Raw genomic sequence first — 10,640 nt, 5'->3', positions numbered from 1 at the left:
CTGCTCTCTGGGAATACATGCATCTCACCCACACCCACCCCCACACCCTCCCCCCCATCCCAACACTCTCTCCCACCCCCTCCCCCCATCCCAACACTCTCTCCCACCCCCTCCCCCCCATCCCAACACTCTCTCCCACACCCTCCCCCCCATCCCAACACTCTCTCCCACACCCTCCCCTCCCATCCCAACACTCTTTCCCACCCCCTCCCCTCCCATCCCAACACTCTCTCCCACCCCCTCCCCCCCATCCCAACACTCTCTCCCACCCCCTCCCCCCATCCCAACACTCTCTCCCACCCCCTCCCCCCCATCCCAACACTCTCTCCCACCCCCTCCCCCCATCCCAACACCCACCCCCACACCCTCCCCCCATCCCAACACCCACCCCCACACCCTCCCCCCCATCCCAACACTCTCTCCCACACCCTCCCCCCCATCCCAACACTCTCTCCCACACCCTCCCTCCCATCCCAACACTCTCTCCCACACCCTCCCCCCATCCCAACACTCTTTCCCACCCCCTCCCCTCCCATCCCAACACTCTCTCCCACACCCTCCCTCCCATCCCAACACTCTCTCCCACCCCCTCCCCTCCCATCCCAACACTCTCTCCCACCCCCTCCCCTCCCATCCCAACACTCTCTCCCACCCCCTCCCCCCCCATCCCAACACTCTCTCCCACCCCCTCCCCTCCCATCCCAACACTCTCTCCCACCCCCTCCCCCCCCATCCCAACACTCTCTCCCACCCCCTCCCCTCCCATCCCAACACTCTCTCCCACCCCCTCCCCTCCCATCCCAACACTCTCTCCCACACCCTCCCCCCCATCCCAACACTCTCTCCCACCCCCTCCCCCCCATCCCAACACTCTCTCCCACACCCTCCCCTCCATCCCAACACTCTCTCCCACACCCTCCCTCCCATCCCAACACTCTCTCCCACCCCCTCCCCCCATCCCAACACACTCTCCCACACCCTCCCCTCCCATCCCAACACTCTCTCCCACCCCCTCCCCCCCATCCCAACACTCTCTCCCACCCCCTCCCCTCCCATCCCAACACTCTCTCCCACCCCCTCCCCCCCATCCCAACACACTCTCCACACTTTTATTGCTCTGTGCATAATTCATACAATTGTATTTGCAGGGACGCGGAACATCCATTAAAATTAAAATCGATACCACCAATAACTTCCGCGAATGCATCTGGAATCCGCTTTTAAACCCCGATGGCTTGAAGCGAACAAGAAGAAGCAAAATTGCCCTGAACTTCCCTTCTTAAAGTCAGTTTTAATTCGAGGTCAGTAAAATCGTTTGCCGGATAGAGTGCTGAGCGCCCTGTCTTGGAGAGGCGCTTCTCAAATGCACGAGTATTTGATCTGGCCAGGCTGACCACTGTTCTGGATTAAAGTCATGTCATAGATTGAAAATAGAATAAGATTGCGACACCTATCGGAATGATTCGAATTCCAAACAAACCCCTCGTCCGCTTTAAGTTTTCCTTCGTCTCGCTAGGGACTCGAATAAATGATTGTCCCTTGGGTTTAATTGTTAGCACTGAAAATACATTCAATTCCATTGATAGTTTAATCCGGGAAGTGTTATGCCTTCGCCACCCTGCAGATGGTCAATCGCACCAGCCTCTCTCACTGTCTTTCCACTTTGGCTCTCCCCCCATGGTGGGGAAGCTCCCCAACATGGTCCTTTTTCCCATCCTCTCCAACACAGCCGCCAAGGGATTCTCCCACTCTGCTGGCACAACCACCTCCACTGTGCCCCATCCTTTGACCCCCCTCCCCTGCCTGATTTTCACTTATTCGATGCTTTTTGTCCCCTGTACGCGCAGGTTTGGCATACGTTGAATGTGCCAAATGCACTCAGGCCTCTTGACAGCAATCTTGATTCCGAAACTGTTGCTAAGCTGCCCAACCTAAAGTCATCGGTGAATAAGAGCTTTCTGTAGCTGAACGCAGACGAGAATGAAGCCCCCAGCTCCAGGTCTTAGCCCCTGACCTCACACCTTGCTACTTGATGCTCGCTTAAGCTGAACCCAGTGGTGCACAAATCTTGAACTGGCTTTCGAACACAACAAAATCCTTCACCATGACTGCTAACGTTCACCTCTGTTTTGATGTCTGTCTTTAGATATATCTGATTCCACTGTTCCTGAAACCCTCATTCATACTTTTGTATACAGGCGATCCTTTCTTGCTTTGAAACAATCTTACTTTCATTTAATTGCAGGCTACCAATGTCATGTGTAGCAATTCTGAGCAACTCAGGTAGAGTCAGAGGTCTACAGCACAGAAAAAGGCCTTTCGGCCCATCAAGTCTGTGCCAGTCAAACAAGAACCTAACTATTCTAACCCTATTTTCCAGCACTAGGCCCATTGCCTTGTGTGTCATGGCATCGCAAGTGCACATCCAAATATTCCTTAAATGTTATGAGGGTTTCTGCCTCTACCACCCTTTCAGGCAGTGAGTTCCAGATTCCCACCACTCTCTGGGTGAAAAAATTCCTCCTCACATCCCCACTAAACCTCCTGCCCCTCACCTTAAACCTATGGCCCCTGGTTATTGATCCCTCCACCAAGGGGAAAAGTTCCTTCCTGTCTACCCTATCTATGCTCCTCATAATGACCCTTGCATGGTCATGATAAATACCTTTCTCTGGCCGACTCCAGACTCCGAATGGTGTTTGTCCCACAACACCCCTCATCAGGATAATACACCAGCTGCTGGTATAAAAGTGGCTAGGTGGGAGGTAACAATCTGCCATGATCCAATTGAAAGATGGAACAGGCTCAAGGGGCTGAATGGCCTACTCCTGTTGTTCCTATGTTCCCGGGTTTCTCTGAATATGCTCCTACTATACTAGGTATTGCCCAAATAGAAGACAAGTGGATGTAGCTACTGTTAAATGGAGCTAAGCTAAGGAAATGTGAGTCACATACTCTGCGGCTAGAATTGAGCTGTTTACTTATATTACTGTACCTTCGAGATGATGGACATGCCCCAACACCCAATTCCCCCTTTCCACCACACAACCCCCCACCCCCCTCCACCCATCGCTAACTCTTCTATGTTTTGGTTCTTGCTGATAGGTTGGGCTAAAACTTCAACCATCATATGAACCTTGTGTACATCTTCCAGGATCACACAATTGTGGAAAATGCCACAGTTACTGGTCATTTTTTACATCAGCCACGCACATTGATTCCATTATCTCGAGACGGTGAAGCTGTTGAGAGGCAGGATCCTATCGGGATGGGGTGGAGTGTCCTTGTTAAGATGCTGGGGAGAGCAAGAGAGACAACTTGGTGAGCAGTAGATAGGGAAGGGTTGTCAGGGGTGGGGTGGGAGAGGGCGGGAGGTGGGGGGGGGGAGTTAAATGGAGATTCTCAGGCTCTGATGGAGAAAGGAGAAGAATTGGTGCTTACCAGATCCACATTACAAAATAACACATCCTCTGTTTTACAGTGATCAATGTCATAAGTGAATCATCAAAAATGATGTAACTGAAATCTTCAACTATAACTAAGAAGCTGGTAGAAGTGTCCTGTATAAACAGACCATTATCGGCTTTGTGTGGTGAGCAGATACAAAGGAACTAGGAGGCACAATTGTTCATTGTCTCATCTGTGAAAACCCCCTCCCTCCATCAGGTAACAACACCTCTTTAATATCTTCTGCATTTTGATCATGATCCATTACTTTTGCATTAGTTCAGCATTGTTATCCTCTTATTTAAATCAAAATAACTTAGGCCCTCAGGGCTCAGCACATTGTAAAGTTGAGCCATTAAAACCAGGTGGGCCCCACGTCTGGCCTATGATTTGTGTTGTTAGCCAACCTTAACCAGAGCACTGGTCGCTATGTTGTTCAACATTGGAGGACTCAGGAAGGGAAGAGTTAGCCAAGCACCCTGCTGCCTGTTTGGAAGTATGGATGCAGGACAAGGACAGAATTCGATCTACCATGATAGACTCCATGATTAACAACCTGTTGATATTTAACCTCACTCCCTGTCCAAAGAGAACAGTAGAGTATATATGGCACACAGTTGGTTTAGCAAGCCTTCTCCAGATCTAATTGTGTCAAGTGGTGTCAAATTTCATACTATTTTACCAAAACCATCCATTTCTTCAGGATCATCATGACAAACTCACATAGCCCTCTGGGCTTCTTTTCTCTACTCCAAATCCTTTTCCACACCCCCTTCGCCCTCACTTCCAACAGCAAGTGTGAGGAGCTCTTGGATATTTTTGTTCTTTGGATTGAAACTACCTGCTCAGCACCCCCTCTACTGTTTCCTCCCTTTCTCTTGCCAGCAAAGCCAAGCCAAGCCAAGCCAAGCCATTCCCCAGTGCACCGCCCAAGCATTGAATTCACATCTTTCTCTAAATTCTCTCCTATCTTCGTTACTGCCATCTCTCCCATGAAATCCTTCTTGTGTTCCCTTGACCCCCATTCCTGTTAAATTACTAACCATCCAACTTCCCTTCCTGACGATCAAATGATTTAATATTGTTAATGGTTCCCTCTCCTTAGGTACTGTTCCCTTCCTTTTCAAAACCACTAGCATCATCCCCCTCCCTTCAAAAAACAAAATCACCCTCGACTCCTCTGTCCTAGCAAACTACCGCCCCATGAACCATCCTCCCATCTTCTCCAAATCACCTCCCAAATCGATGCACATCTTCTGTAACTCCATGTTTAAATCTCTCCAATCAGGTTACCTTCCCAGTTACAGAACCAAAACAACCACAATCAGTCATCAGTGATATCCTCTATGGCTGTCATCATGATTTATTATCTCTCCTTGGCTTCCTCTACCTCCCTATAGGCTTTGGCATGGCCAGTCACACTATCCTTCTCCAACTACTCTTCTTCTTAGCTTTGCTCAGTGGATGTTCTCTTGCTTAGTTTCACTCTTACTTATCCGACCTTAGCTACGGTAATGGCTTTTCTTCCTGACCCTGCATTATTATCTCTGGAGATCCTAGGAATCTATCCTCATCTTTACTTTATCAACTGAGTTATGCTAAATCTTGACAATGTCACCCTCAGACATGGAGTTAGTTTCCTCATTCACATTGATGCCACCCAGCTAACTCTCCATCATCTCTCTTGAACCCTCCACTGCCTCTGTGTTATCAACTGCAAGCCCAACATCTGACTCTGGATAAACTGCAATTTTATCCAGTTAAACATAGGAAGACAAAACTATTATCTTCAGCTCCCAACATACCTCTGGCACCAATTCCATACCTCTCCCTGGAGTTTATCTTAGCTTTAATTAGACAGTTCACAATCTTGGCATCCCACTTAACCTTGAAAGGAATTTCAAAACACATGTCCTCTGAATTCCATTTCCACCTGCTTCTGCCCCTACCTCTGCCCATCTGCTGATGAAACCCTCATCCATGCCTTTGTCACCTGCAGACTAGACTGTTCCAATGCTTTTCTGGCCTTCTAATTTTCACCTTGCATAAACTTCATTTCATCCAAACCTCTGCTGCCCATATCCTATCCTACAACAAGTCTCACACACCCATCACCATTTTCCTTGCATCCAGGTACCGTAATGTAACAAGTTTAAAATTCTCATTTTCCTGTTTAAATCCATTCATGGTCATGCCCCTCCCTACCTGTGTAACCTCTTAAATCCCAACAACACACCTGAAATCTCTGTTCCTCCAGCTTTTGCCTCTTGCACATCCCCTTCCCTTCACACCACCAATGGCAGTCTTGCTCTTAGAGACTTGGGTCTCCTGCTTTGGAATTTCCTCCCTAAATTCTTCTACCTTCCCACCTTTTTTATGACCCTCCACCCCTTTAACCAATCTTTTGGTCATCCCTTCTAATAGATTTTCCTTTTTCAACATCCATTGTTTTATGATTATGCCTCTGTGAAGCCCCCTAGGACATTTTTCTATGTTAACATGACTATATAACTGTAATTTGTTGTTGTGGTTTTGTGTATACTGGTTAAGGGCTGGATACTTCTAAAGAATGCATTATGTGGATTTATTGTTCTTCGTAAGGTCTGTGTCCTCTGCATCAGCTATTAAAATCCTGTGCCTGTGGTAATGCAAGCAAAAGAATTGGCACCTTTTCACATTTTCCAAAAAAGGAAATTACTTAGTGCTATTAGAAAATTGATAGAATCTTGCTCAAGTCTGCCTTATGCCATCTACACCCTTCCCTTTTCAATTCCAATTGATTTCTAAAGGGCTTCGCTGTTTAATTATAAGAAAAAGAATTTCTCTTTTAAAAATTGATGAATGTGGTGAATTTATAAATGTTCAATGCTTCATTATCCACCTGTCATATTGCTTTATTCTATTTAGAATAAAAACAATCTGAGAAATTAATTCCCTTGGGTATTAAATGACAAAGAAAAGACCATAATTTTGAATGTTGTGGAGACCTTGCATCATCCAGACACTCCCATCCTGGACTATAATAACTCCCACTTCGATGGTGTAAGGTTTTTGCTACTGTCCAGCTAACAATAAGAGGTGGGGCTGAACATTGTTTACACAATGTGAGATATTTATTAATGTCACAGAACAGATGGTCTTTTTAAACCCACATGCTTTGCATCAACCAAACAATTTCCGTTCAACAAAATTGCATATCATGGTATCACGCAGTTTAATGCACCTTTCAACTAGAGAACCAAATTTATATGATTTTTGAGCTCTTCTATCGCTGTTTATCAAGGCAAGTCCTTTAGTTCTTTGGTGATTCCCTCTGTGTGCGTTTCCTGAAACATTACAGTCATTATGTTATGAGCTGCTGCGGATAGACAGATTGCATTTCTAAGTCAATTGATTTTGTGTAGGATACCCTACTTTGGAACTCAGCCAGCTCTCTGCAGATCTTCCTTCACTTTAAACCAGGAACTAAAAATCTGATGAATTAGCTAATCAATCTTCACTATTGTCATGCTGAATTTTAGATAAACTGAACAAAGAAGCAAAGCTTTGTGATACAGTTCTAGCAAACGTTGTTACCTTATGGAAACCCAGTAATCCTCTGGGTACCTGGGTTTCAAATCCCACCACGGCAGATGGCGGAATTTGAATCCAACAAAAATCTGGAATTAAAAAAGTTTAATGATAACTGTGAAACCATTGCTGATTGTCATAAAACCCCACTTGGTTCACTAATGCCCATTAGGGAAATCTGCTGTCCTTACCTGGTCTGGCCTACATGCGACTCCAGACCCACAGCAATGTGGGTGACTCTTCAAATGCCCTCTGAACAAGGGCAATTGGGGATGGGCAATCAACACCCACATCCCATGAACAAATAAAACAAAATAAATTTAATGGTTTTAAACATAGGTGTGATTTGCTACATAAATTCAAAAGTATTGGTGGGGACAGGTATTAGAGGCTCTGTTTTACAGGTTAAGGGTCACAGTAGCACATGACATGAGTCAAAACTGTGGATTTGGAAGGTTTGAAAAGTACAGTTATGAAAAAAGAGTAAATGCGGACGTAAAGGATGCTCTTACTGCAATACAGTTCCACAGATGGTGACTGTTCTCCTGTACGTTCAAGTTTAATATTCTAGTTAATTCAGAAAGTGATAGAAACGTTCAGCTGGTTGGGGCTGGAGAAAGGAAGGTGTGATTAGGGCTTCAGGTTTATAACCTATGGTCAGGGGTTCAGAACAAGTGCTAGAAGACCTGAAACTCTAACCCATTCTTCCTTCTTCCAGAGATGTGCATGACGTGATCAGTGTTTCCAGCATTTTCTATTTTCATTTCAGGTTTCCAGCATCTGTACTGCTAAATTTCCCTGGTGTATTACTGCAATACACAACTTATGTCACTAGATGCCGCCATCTTGCTATGAAAGCACTGTTGCCATCTAATGGCATAAATCAAGTATTGTACTGCCATCATCCAGTCTTCTCCACGACATCTCTTCAATGCGAAGACAAACTGCAATAATTTAATTTACTACATCGTTATATTTTATACCTTGTCTTGCAATGCTCATTAGTCTGCCATTTAATTTCTAAGCAATAAGATGGATTGTTGAGAACAACTTAACGAGTTTTTTTTTGAAGGTCAATTTCTCCCCCTATTGATTTCTGTTTCTATTGAGTTTTTTTAAAATTTTACTTGTTCCTAAAACGTTAGGGGTCACTGATAAGGCAATATTTATTGCCCAGGGTTAGCAAGTTCCCTTCACAAAAGGCATTAGAAAACCAGAGATAAAAGCAAAAAACTGCGGATGCTGGAAATCCAAAACAAAAACAGGAACAGAAATACCTGGAAAAACTCAGCAGGTCTGGCAGCATCGAACAGTCTTGAATCTGACCGTATTACACACTTAGTTAAACGGCGCTTCATCAAACTAGGCAGATTCTCCTGCTATCCCCATCTCAAAATAGAGTTCCATAGGATTCCCATTCCTGTGCTATTCAGCCTCACCCAGTAAAAACATTTCACACAACTATCAAATATTAAGCTGCCGATATAGACTGTTAAATAGAAGATTTTTACATTAGGTATATTGTCTTATCCATTCTTCCCCAAACTATTCTCAGTACTGCAGAGTTTTTCTTTTATTGTACTAATGGACATTGTACTGTAAAGTGCCTCCAAACTCCCGACTTCTACCACCTAGGACAAGGGCAGCAGATGCATGGGAACACCACCATCTACAAGTTCCCCTCTAAATCACTCACTGACTTGGAAATATATCACTGTCCCTTCACTGTCGCTTGGTCAAAATCCTGGAACTCCCTTCCTAACAACACTGCAGGTGTACCTACACCCCATGGGCTGCAGTGGTTCAAGAAGGCGGCACACCACCACCTTCTCAAGGGCAATCAGGAATGGGCAATAAAAAGGCTTGCCTAGCCAGCGATGCCCACGACCCATGAAAGAATAAGAAAAAAGCCAACTTGAAACTTAAATTCCAGCTTTAAAAATCTTGGGATATGGGTGTCTAGCCAGCATTTATTGCACACCTTTAGTTGCTGTTGAGAATGTGGGGGTGGAGGTCCTGGATGGCTTTCTTTACCAAGCATTGCAGTCCTTGTGCTGAAGGCACCCCCAAAGTGTTGTTAGTGTAATGAATTTTGTGTTTCAACAGCACTACAATTTTTAAGTAATTTGTAATTTGGTTTAAATATACAAGTGTGAAGAGTGATCTCTTTTTTTGTTCATACAAAGACTTAACCAACTGGAAAAGCAGGAGTCTTTGGAGAGTAAATTTTAGAAAGTCTATTTAAAGCAAAGGTATACTTAAGTTAGGACAATGAATCTTGGTTGTGCAATCCGTTGAAGTTTACATCATGTTCACTCTCTCAGGTCTCGGGTCCCAGTTACAAACACACTTGTGGAGATTGACACATGGTTCATAGTCTCTACAGTCTTTAGAATTGGCTAGCAATAACACGTTTATGGAATCCCTTTTTTATGCTTTGGATGACCATCACGCTATGACAGAGTCAAGCTATTGTTGACCTATGATTGGCTCTAACTGTTGTTAGGTAAGTTTAATTGGTTCTTAATTACATCTTCTGGTTGATAACACCTGATTCAAAAGGACAGCAATTTATCATCCATGAGGATCAATGGCTTCTTTGCTATACCAGTTTTAATCTGATTGTAAACAACTTCTCTATTCATTAAGGCCAACCCAACAAGGCGTGGTGTACTGTCTAATCGAGGTTCCAGAAAGATACCTTTGTCTATGCAATTCCTGCTGAAACTACATTTTACAGAGACTTTCAACTTATACAGTAATTATACATTTTACTTAGAACCCAGTCTTTCTAAAAAAACCTCATTAATTACATTGATTCATTAATTATAACCTAATCAATGTTCATTACTTTTACAATCATCTGTTTCATGATTGGCCAGTACTTAATACAGTAATCTAATGAATGCTTATAGTTACTGCAAAATACAAAACTACTTCTTCAGCCACATGTTAGTGTTAAATGGCTTCCTTGATCTTGTTAGTTAGTACAGTGAATACAGTATAAAAAATGGTCAAGTTGAACTAAAATATAACTTTCCCATGCCTATCTACATGAGGTGGAAAGTCCCAGGATTTTGACTCAGTGACAAATTGTCATGATGACACAGAGATAAGCAGGGGTCAGTGTACCCAAAATGGACCTGTTGGCATGTATATATGTCTCAAGGAACTTAAGTACATGGGGAGATTGGTTTGGGCTGAAAAAATGTCAGATTGTGAATAAAAGAACAGTTTTAGTTGAAGGCTTTGGGAACACCTTGCTGAATGATTAGCATTCATCATACCCACTGAAAGTAACTGTAAGTAGCACACAGGCTGCATGTATTACATTCCATTACCCAGGCTGACCTGAAAAGGCCATTATATTCCTTCCAGCACTGCTTTCATGCATGGTGTTTGGCGGAGAAACCATCATAGTACCGCTACCTCCTCCTCCCAGTCAGGCTTGGCCTAAGACCTGATGATCCTCACTGCTGTAAAGAACCCCCTTCTTTGCATCACCCCCACCAGTTAGCAATACATTCCCCAAGAAGATATAAGAAAAGCAACCATTCCCATTATCATTATACAACATAGCTTATTGACTTAATTATACCAAATGTCACAGTTATGACTAACTC

The sequence above is a fragment of the Cetorhinus maximus genome, chromosome 9, assembly GCF_964194155.1.
Source record: "Cetorhinus maximus chromosome 9, sCetMax3.hap1.1, whole genome shotgun sequence".
Classification (NCBI taxonomy): domain Eukaryota; kingdom Metazoa; phylum Chordata; class Chondrichthyes; order Lamniformes; family Cetorhinidae; genus Cetorhinus; species Cetorhinus maximus.
Note: the sequence above shows the minus strand (reverse complement) of the source record.